The sequence below is a fragment of the Salvelinus fontinalis genome, chromosome 12, assembly GCF_029448725.1.
Source record: "Salvelinus fontinalis isolate EN_2023a chromosome 12, ASM2944872v1, whole genome shotgun sequence".
NCBI lineage: Eukaryota > Metazoa > Chordata > Actinopteri > Salmoniformes > Salmonidae > Salvelinus > Salvelinus fontinalis.
The window spans coordinates 23,815,914-23,826,679 of record NC_074676.1 but is presented as its reverse complement, the minus strand read 5'-3'; positions in this window follow the sequence as shown (position 1 = coordinate 23,826,679).

The window sequence follows — 10,766 nt, the reverse complement described above, 5'->3', positions numbered from 1 at the left end:
TACAGACAGTATGGGCGTAGGGAGTACAGACAGTATGGGCGCAGGAGGTACAGACAGTATGGGCGCAGGAGGTACAGACAGTATGGGCGCAGGAGGTACAGACAGTATGGGCGTAGGGGGGGTAGAGACAGTATGGCGTAGGGGGTACAGACAGTATGGGCGTAGGGGGGTACAGACAGTATGGGCGTAGGAGGTACAGACAGTATGGCGTAGGGAGTACAGACAGTATGGGCGTAGGAGGTACAGACAGTATGGACGTAGGGGGGTACAGACAGTATGGGCGCAGGAGGTACAGACAGTATGGGCGTAGGGGGTACAGACAGTATGGGCGTAGGGAGTACAGACAGTATGGGCGTAGGGAGTACAGACAGTATGGGTGTAGGGAGTACAGACAGTATGGGTGTAGGGAGTACAGACAGTATGGGAGTAGGAGGTACAGACAGTATGGGCGTAGGGGGTACAGACAGTATGGGCGTAGGGAGTACAGACAGTATGGGCGTAGGGAGTACAGACAGTATGGGCGTAGGGAGTACAGACAGTATGGGAGTAGGAGGTACAGACAGTATGGGCGTAGGCGGTACAGACAGTATGGGCGTAGGGGGTACATACATTATGGGCGTAGGGGGTACAGCCAGTATGGGCGTAGGAGGGTACAGACAGTATGGGCGTAGGGGGTACAGACAGTATGGGCGTAGGGGGTACAAACCGTATGGGCGCAGGAGGTACAGGCAGTATGGGCGTAGGAGGTACAGACAGTATGGGCGTAGGAGGTACAGACAGTATGGGCGCAGGATGTACAAACAGTATGGGCGTAGGGGGTACAGACAGTATGGGCATAGGGGGGTACAGACAGTATGGGCGTAGGGGGGTAGAGACAGTATGGGCGTAGGGGGGTAGAGACAGTATGGGCGTAAGGGGGTACAGACAGTATGGGCGTAGGGGGGTACAGACAGTATGGGCGTAGGGGGGTACAGACAGTATGGGCGCAGGAGGTAAAAACAGTATGGGCGTAGGAGGTACAGAGAGTATGGGCGTAGGGGGTACAGACAGTATGGGCGTAGGGTGTACAGACAGTATGGACGTAGGGGGGTAAAGACAGTATGGGCGTAGGGGGTACAGACAGTATGGGCGTAGGCGGTACAGACAGTATGGGCGTAGGGGGTACATACATTATGGGCGTAGGGGGTACAGCCAGTATGGGCGTAGGAGGGTACAGACAGTATGGGCGTAGGGGGTACAGACAGTATGGGCGTAGGGGGTACAAACCGTATGGGCGCAGGAGGTACAGAATGTATGGGCGTAGGAGGTACAGACAGTATGGGCGTAGGAGGTACAGACAGTATGGGCGCAGGATGTACAAACAGTATGGGCGTAGGGGGTACAGACAGTATGGGCATAGGGGGGTACAGACAGTATGGGCGTAGGAGGGTACAGACAGTATGGGCGTAGGGGGGTAGAGACAGTATGGGCGTAAGGGGGTACAGACAGTATGGGCGTAGGGGGGTACAGACAGTATGGGCGTAGGGGGGTACAGACAGTATAGGCGTAGGGGGGTACAGACAGTATGGGCGTAGGGAGTACAGACAGTATGGGCGCAGGAGGTACAGACAGTATGGGCGTAGAAGGTACAGACAGTATTGGCGCAGGAGGTACAAACAGTATGGGCGTAGGAGGTACAGACAGTATGGGCGCAGGAGGTACAAACATTATCGGCGTAGGAGGTACAGACAGTATGGGCGTAGGGGGTACAGACAGTATGGGCGTAGGGGGTACAGACAGTATGGGCGTAGGGGACACAGACAGTATGGGCGTAAGAGGTACAGACAGTATGGGCGTAGGGGGTACAGACAGTATGGGCGTAGGGGGTACAAACAGTGTGGGCGCAGGAGGTACAGACAGTATGGGCGTAGGAGGTACAGACAGTATGGGCGTAGGAGGTACAGACATTATCGGCGTAGGAGGTACAGACAGTATGGGCGTAGGGGGTACAGACAGTATGGGCGTAGGGGGTACAGACAGTATGGGCGTAGGGGACACAGACAGTATGGGCGTAAGAGGTACAGACAGTATGGGCGTAGGGGGTACAGACAGTATGGGCGTAGGGGGTACAAACAGTGTGGGCGCAGGAGGTACAGACAGTATGGGCGTAGGAGGTACAGACAGTATGGGCGTAGGAGGTACAGACAGTATGGGCGCAGGAGGTACAGACAGTATGGGCGTAGGAGGTACAGACAGTATGAGCGTAGGGGGTACAGACAGTATGGGCGTAGGGGGTACAGACAGTATGGGCGTAGGGGGGTACAGACAGTATGGGCGTAGGGAGGTACAGACAGTATGGGCGTAGGGGGTACAGACAGTATGGGCATAGGCGGTACAGACAGTATGGGCGTAGGGGGTACATACAGTATGGGCGTAGGGGGTACAGCCAGTATGGGCGTAGGAGGGTACAGACAGTCCGGGCGTAGGGGGTACAGACAGTCCGGGCGTAGGGGGTACAGACAGTACGGGCGTAGGGGGTACAGACAGTACGGGCGTAGGAGGTACAGACAGTACGGGCGTAGGAGGTACAGACAGTACGGGCGCAGGAGGTACAGACAGTACGGGCGCAGGAGGTACAGACAGTACGGGCGTAGGAGGTACAGACAGCATGGGCGCAGGAGGTACAGACAGTATGGGCGTAGGAGGTACAGACAGTATGGGCGTAGGTGGGTACAGACAGTATGGGCGTAGGGGGTACAGACAGTATGGGCGTAGGGAGTACAGACAGTATGGGCGCAGGAGGTACAGACAGTATGGGCGCAGGAGGTACAGACAGTATGGGCGCAGGAGGTACAGACAGTATGGGCGTAGGGGGGGTAGAGACAGTATGGGCGTAGGGGGTACAGACAGTATGGGCGTAGGGGGGTACAGACAGTATGGGCGTAGGGGGGTACAGACAGTATGGGCGTAGGAGGTACAGACAGTATGGCGTAGGGAGTACAGACAGTATGGGCGTAGGAGGTACAGACAGTATGGGCGTAGGAGGTACAGACAGTATGGACGTAGGGGGGTACAGACAGTATGGGCGCAGGAGGTACAGACAGTATGGGCGCAGGGGGTACAGACAGTATGGGCGTAGGGAGTACAGACAGTATGGGCGTAGGGAGTACAGACAGTATGGGTGTAGGGAGTACAGACAGTATGGGTGTAGGGAGTACAGACAGTATGGGTGTAGGGAGTACAGACAGGATGGGCGTAGGGGGTACAGACAGTATGGGCGTAGGGAGTACAGACAGTATGGGCGTAGGGAGTACAGACAGTATGGGCGTAGGGAGTACAGACAGTATGGGAGTAGGAGGTACAGACAGTATGGGCGTAGGGGGTACAGACAGTATGGGCGTAGGGGGTACAGACAGTATGGGCGTAGGGGGGTACAGACAGTATGGGCGTAGGGGAGTACAGACAGTATGGGCGTAGGGGGGTACAGACAGTATGGGCGTAGGGGGGTACAGACAGTATGGGCGTAGGGGGGTACAGACAGTATGGGCGTAGGGGGGTACAGACAGTATGGGCGTAGGGGGGTACAGACAGTATGGGCGTAGGGGGGTACAGACAGTATGGGCGCAGGAGAGGTACAGACAGTATGGGCGTAGAAGGTACAGACAGTATGGGCGCAGGAGGTACAAACAGTATGGGCGTAGGAGGTACAGACAGTATGGGCGCAGGAGGTACAAACAGTATGGGCGTAGGAGGTACAGACAGTATGGGCGTAGGGAGTACAGACAGTATGGGCGTAGGGAGTACAGACAGTATGGGCGTAGGGGGTACAGACAGTATGGGCGTAGGGGGTACAGACAGTATGGGCGTAAGAGGTATAGACAGTATTGGCGTAGGGGGTACAGACAGTATGGGCGTAGGGGGAACAAACAGTATGGGCGCAGGAGGTACAGACAGTATGGGCGTAGGAGGTACAGACAGTATGGGCCTAGGAGGTACAGACAGTATGGGCGCAGGAGGTACAAACAGTATGGGCGTAGGAGGTACAGACAGTATGGGCGTAGGGGGTACAGACAGTATGGGCGTAGGGGGTACAGACAGTATAGGCGTAGGGGGGTACAGACAGTATGGGCGTAGGGGGTACAGACAGTATGGGCGTAGGCGGTACAGACAGTATGGGCGTAGGGGGTACATACAGTATGGGCGTAGGGGGTACAGCCAGTATGGGCGTAGGGGGTACAAACAGTATGGGCGTAGGGGGTACAAACAGTATGGGCGCAGGAGGTACAGACAGTATGGGCGTAGGAGGTACAGACAGTATGGGCGTAGGAGGTACAGACAGTATGGGCGTAGGAGGTACAGACAGTATGGGCGTAGGAGGTACAGACAGTATGGGCGCAGGAGGTACAAACAGTATGGGCGTAGGAGGTACAGACAGTATGGGCGTAGGGGGTACAGACAGTATGGGCGTAGGGGGTACAGACATGATGGGCGTAGGGGGGTACAGACAGTATGGGCGTGGTGGGTACAGACAGTATGGCGTAGGCGGTACAGACAGTATGGGCGTAGGGGGTACATACAGTATGGGCGTAGGGGGTACAGCCAGTATGGGCGTAGGAGTGTACAGACAGTATGGGCGTAGGGGGTACAGACAGTACGGGCGTAGGGGGTACAGACAGTACGGGCGTAGGGGGAACAGACAGTACGGGCGTAGGGGGTACAGACAGTACGGGCGTAGGGGGTACAGACAGTACGGGCGTAGGGGGTACAGACAGTACGGGCGCAGGAGGTACAGACAGTACGGGCGTAGGAGGTACAGACAGCACGGGCGTAGGGGGGTACAGACAGCACGGGCGCAGGAGGTACAGGCAGTACGGGCGTAGGAGGTACAGACAGTATGGGCGTAGGTGGGTACAGACAGTATGGGCGTAGGGGGTACAGACAGTATGGGCGTAGGGGGTACAGACAGTATGGGCGCAGGAGGTACAGACAGTATGGGCGTAGGGGGGTACAGACAGTATGGGAGTAGGAGGTACAGACAGTATGGGCGTAGGGGGGTACAGACAGTATGGGCGTAGGAGGTACAGACAGTATGGGGGTAGGGGGGTACAGACAGTATGGGCGTAGGGGGGTACAGACAGTATGGGCGTAGGAGGTACAGACAGTATGGCGTAGGGAGTACAGACAGTATGGGCGCAGGAGGTACAGACAGTATGGGCGTAGGGGGGTACAGACAGTATGGGAGTAGGAGGTACAGACAGTATGGGCGTAGGAGGGTACAGACAGTATGGGCGTAGGAGGTACAGACAGTATGGGGGTAGGGGGGTACAGACAGTATGGGCGTAGGGGGGTACAGACAGTATGGGCGTAGGAGGTACAGACAGTATGGCGTAGGGAGTACAGACAGTATGGGCGTAGGAGGTACAGACAGTATGGACGTAGGGGGGTACAGACAGTATGGGCGTAGGAGGTACAGACAGTATGGGCGTAGGGGGGTACAGACAGTATGGGCGTAGGGGGGTACAGACAGTATGGGCGTAGGGGGGTACAGACAGTATGGGCGTAGGGGGGTACAGACAGTATGGGCGTAGGAGGTACAGACAGTATGGGGGTAGGGGGGTACAGACAGTATGGGCTTAGGGGGGTACAGACAGTATGGGCGTAGGAGGTACAGACAGTATGGCGTAGGGAGTACAGACAGTATGGGCGTAGGAGGTACAGACAGTATGGACGTAGGGGGGTACAGACAGTATGGGCGTAGGAGGTACAGACAGTATGGGCGTAGGAGGTACAGACAGTATGGGCGTAGGGGGTACAGACAGTATGGGCGTAGGGGGGTACAGACAGTATGGGCGTAGGGGGGTACAGACAGTATGGGCGTAGGAGGTACAGACAGTATGGGCGTAGGGGGGTACAGACAGTATGGGCGCAGGAGGTACAGACAGTATGGGCGTAGGGGGTACAGACAGTATGGGCGTAGGGAGTACAGACAGTATGGGCGTAGGGAGTACAGACAGTATGGGCGTAGGGAGTACAGACAGTATGGGAGTAGGAGGTACAGACAGTATGGGCGTAGGGGGTACAGACAGTATGGGCGTAGGGGGTACAGACAGTATGGGCGTAGGGGGGTACAGACAGTATGGGCGTAGGGGGGTACAGACAGTATGGGCGCAGGAGGTACAAACAGTATGGGCGTAGGAGGTACAGACAGTATGGGCGCAGGAGGTACAAACAGTATGGGCGTAGGAGGTACAGACAGTATGGGCGTAGGGAGTACAGACAGTATGGGCGTAGGGAGTACAGACAGTATGGGCGCAGGAGGTACAGACAGTATGGGCGTAGGAGGTACAGACAGTATGGGCCTAGGAGGTACAGACAGTATGGGCCTAGGAGGTACAGACAGTATGGGCGCAGGAGGTACAAACAGTATGGGCGTAGGAGGTACAGACAGTATGGGCGTAGGGGGTACAGACAGTATGGGCGTAGGGGGTACAGACAGTATAGGCGTAGGGGGGTACAGACAGTATGGGCGTAGGGGGTACAGACAGTATGGGCGTAGGCGGTACAGAAAGTATGGGCGTAGGGGGTACATACAGTATGGGCGTAGGGGGTACAGCCAGTATGGGCGTAGGGGGTACAAACAGTATGGGCGTAGGGGGTACAAACAGTATGGGCGCAGGAGGTACAGACAGTATGGGCGTAGGAGGTACAGACAGTATGGGCGTAGGAGGTACAGACAGTATGGGCGTAGGAGGTACAGACAGTATGGGCGCAGGGGGTACAAACAGTATGGGCGCAGGGGGTACAGACAGTACGGGCGTAAGAGGTACAGACAGTACGGGCGTAGGGGGGTACAGACAGTATGGGCGTAGGGGGGTACAGACAGTATGGGCGTAGGGGGGTACAGACAGTATGGGCGTAGGGGGGTACAGACAGTATGGGCGTAGGGAGTACAGACAGTATGGGCGCAGGAGGTACAGACAGTATGGGCGTAGGAGGTACAGACAGTATGGGCGCATGAGGTACAAACAGTATGGGCGTAGGAGGTACAGACAGTATGGGCGCAGGAGGTACAAACAGTATGGGCGTAGGAGGTACAGACAGTATGGGCGTAGGGAGTACAGACAGTATGGGCGTAGGGGGTACAGACAGTATGGGCGTAGGGGACACAGACAGTATGGGCGTAAGAGGTACAGACAGTATGGGCGTAGGGGGTACAGACAGTATGGGCGTAGGGGGTACAAACAGTGTGGGCGCAGGAGGTACAGACAGTATGGGCGTAGGAGGTACAGACAGTATGGGCGTAGGAGGTACAGACAGTATGGGCGCAGGAGGTACAAACAGTATGGGCGCAGGAGGTACAAACAGTATGGGCGTAGGAGGTACAGACAGTATGGGCGTAGGGGGTACAGACCGTATGGGCGTAGGGGGTACAGACCGTATGGGCGTAGGGGGTACAGACAGTATGGGCGTAGGGGGGTACAGACAGTATGGGCGTAGGCGGTACAGACAGTATGGGCGTAGGGGGTACAGCCAGTATGGGCGTAGGAGGGTACAGACAGTATGGGCGTAGGGGGTACAGACAGTATGGGCGTAGGGGGTACAGACAGTATGGGCGTAGGAGGTACAGACAGTATGGGCGTAGGAGGTACAGACAGTATGGGCGTAGGGGGTACAGACAGTATGGGCGTAGGGGGTACAGACAGTATGGGCGTCGGGGGTACAGACAGTATGCGCGCAGGAGGTACAGACAGTATGGGCGCAGGAGGTACAGACAGTATGGGCGCAGGAGGTACAGACAGTATGGGCGTAGGGGGGTACAGACAGTATGGGCGCAGGAGGTACAGACAGTATGGGCGCAGGAGGTACAGACAGTATGGGCGTAGGGGGCTACAGACAGTATGGGCGTAGGGGGTACAGACAGTATGGGCGTAGGGGGTACAGACAGTATGGGCGCAGGAGGTACAGACAGTATGGGCGTAGGGGGGTACAGACAGTATGGAAGTAGGAGGTACAGACAGTATGGGCGTAGGGGGGTGCAGACAGTATGGGTGTAGGAGGTACAGAAAGTATGGGCGTAGGGGGGTACAGACAGTATGGGCGTAGGGGGGTACAGACAGTATGGGCGTAGGAGGTACAGACAGTATGGCGTAGGGGGTACAAACAGTATGGGCGCAGGAGGTACAGACAGTATGGGCGCAGGAGGTACAGACAGTATGGGCCTAGGAGGTACAGACAGTATGGGCGCAGGAGGTACAAACAGTATGGGCGTAGGAGGTACAGACAGTATGGGCGTAGGGGGTACAGACAGTATGGGCGTAGGGGGTACAGACAGTATAGGCGTAGGGGGGTACAGACAGTATAGGCGTAGGGGGGTACAGACAGTATGGGCGTAGGGGGTACAGACAGTATGGGCGTAGGGGGTACAGACAGTATGGGCGTAGGCGGTACAGACAGTATGGGCGTAGGGGGTACATACAGTATGGGCGTAGGGGGCTACAGACAGTATGGGCGTAGGGGGTACAGACAGTATGGGCGTAGGAGGTACAGACAGTATGGGCGCAGGAGGTACAGACAGTATGGGCGTAGGGGGGTACAGACAGTATGGAAGTAGGAGGTACAGACAGTATGGGCGTAGGGGGGTACAGACAGTATGGGCGTAGGGGGGTACAGACAGTATGGGCGTAGGAGGTACAGAAAGTATGGGCGTAGGGGGGTACAGACAGTATGGGCGTAGGGGGGTACAGACAGTATGGGCGTAGGGGGTACAGACAGTATGGCGTAGGGGGTACAAACAGTATGGGCGCAGGAGGTACAGACAGTATGGGCGCAGGAGGTACAGACAGTATGGGCCTAGGAGGTACAGACAGTATGGGCGCAGGAGGTACAAATAGTATGGCCGTAGGAGGTACAGACAGTATGGGCGCAGGAGGTACAGACAGTATGGGCCTAGGAGGTACAGACAGTATGGGCGCAGGAGGTACAAATAGTATGGCCGTAGGAGGTACAGACAGTATGGGCGTAGGGGGTACAGACAGTATGGGCGTAGGGGGTACAGACAGTATGGGCGTAGGGGGGTACAGACAGTATGGGCGTAGGGGGTACAGACAGTATGGGCGTAGGCGGTACAGACAGTATGGGCGTAGGGGGTACATACAGTATGGGCGTAGGGGGTACAGCCAGTATGGGCGTAGGGGGTACAAACAGTATGGGCGTAGGGGGTACAAACAGTATGGGCGCAGGAGGTACAGACAGTATGGGCGTAGGAGGTACAGACAGTATGGGCGTAGGAGGTACAGACAGTATGGGCGCAGGAGGTACAAACAGTATGGGCGTAGGGGGTACAGACAGTATGGGCGTAGGAGGTACAGACAGTATGGGCGTAGGGGACACAGACAGTATGGGCGTAAGAGGTACAGACAGTATGGGCGTAGGGGGTACAGACAGTGTGGGCGTAGGGGATACAGACAGTGTGGGCGCAGGAGGTACAGACAGTATGGGCGCAGGAGGTACAGACAGTATGGGCGTAGGAGGTACAGACAGTATGGGCGCAGGAGGTACAAACAGTATGGGCGTAGGGGGTACAGACAGTATGGGCGTAGGGGGTACAGACAGTATGGGCGTAGGGGGTACAGACAGTATGGGCGTAGGGGGGTACAGACAGTATGGGCGTAGGGGGTACAGACAGTATGGGCGTAGGCGGTACAGACAGTATGGGCTCAGGGGGTACAGCCAGTATGGGCTCAGGGGGTACAGCCAGTATGGGCGTAGGAGGGTACAGACAGTATGGGCGTAGGGGGTACAGACAGTATGGGCGTAGGAGGTACAGACAGTATGGGCGTAGGGGGTACAGACAGTATGGGCGTAGGGGGTACAGACAGTATGGGCGTCGGGGGTACAGACAGTATGCGCGCAGGAGGTACAGACAGTATGGGCGCAGGAGGTACAGACAGTATGGGCGTAGGAGGTACAGACAGTATGGGCGTAGGGGGGTACAGACAGTATGGGCGCAGGAGGTACAGACAGTATGGGCGTAGGAGGTACAGACAGTATGGGCGTAGGAGGTACAGACAGTATGGGCGTAGGGGGCTACAGACAGTATGGGCGTAGGGGGCTACAGACAGTATGGGCGTAGGGGGTACAGACAGTATGGGCGTAGGGGGTACAGACAGTATGGGCGCAGGAGGTACAGACAGTATGGGCGTAGGGGGGTACAGACAGTATGGAAGTAGGAGGTACAGACAGTATGGGCGTAGGGGGGTACAGACAGTATGGGCGTAGGAGGTACAGAAAGTATGGGCGTAGGGGGGTACAGACAGTATGGGCGTAGGGGGGTACAGACAGTATGGGCGTAGGGGGGTACAGACAGTATGGGCGCAGGAGGTACAGACAGTATGGGCGCAGGAGGTACAGACAGTATGGGCGTAGGGGGCTACAGACAGTATGGGCGTAGGGGGTACAGACAGTATGGGCGTAGGGGGTACAGACAGTATGGGCGCAGGAGGTACAGACAGTATGGGCGTAGGGGGGTACAGACAGTATGGAAGTAGGAGGTACAGACAGTATGGGCGTAGGGGGGTGCAGACAGTATGGGTGTAGGAGGTACAGAAAGTATGGGCGTAGGGGGGTACAGACAGTATGGGCGTAGGGGGGTACAGACAGTATGGGCGTAGGAGGTACAGACAGTATGGCGTAGGGGGTACAAACAGTATGGGCGCAGGAGGTACAGACAGTATGGGCGCAGGAGGTACAGACAGTATGGGCCTAGGAGGTACAGACAGTATGGGCGC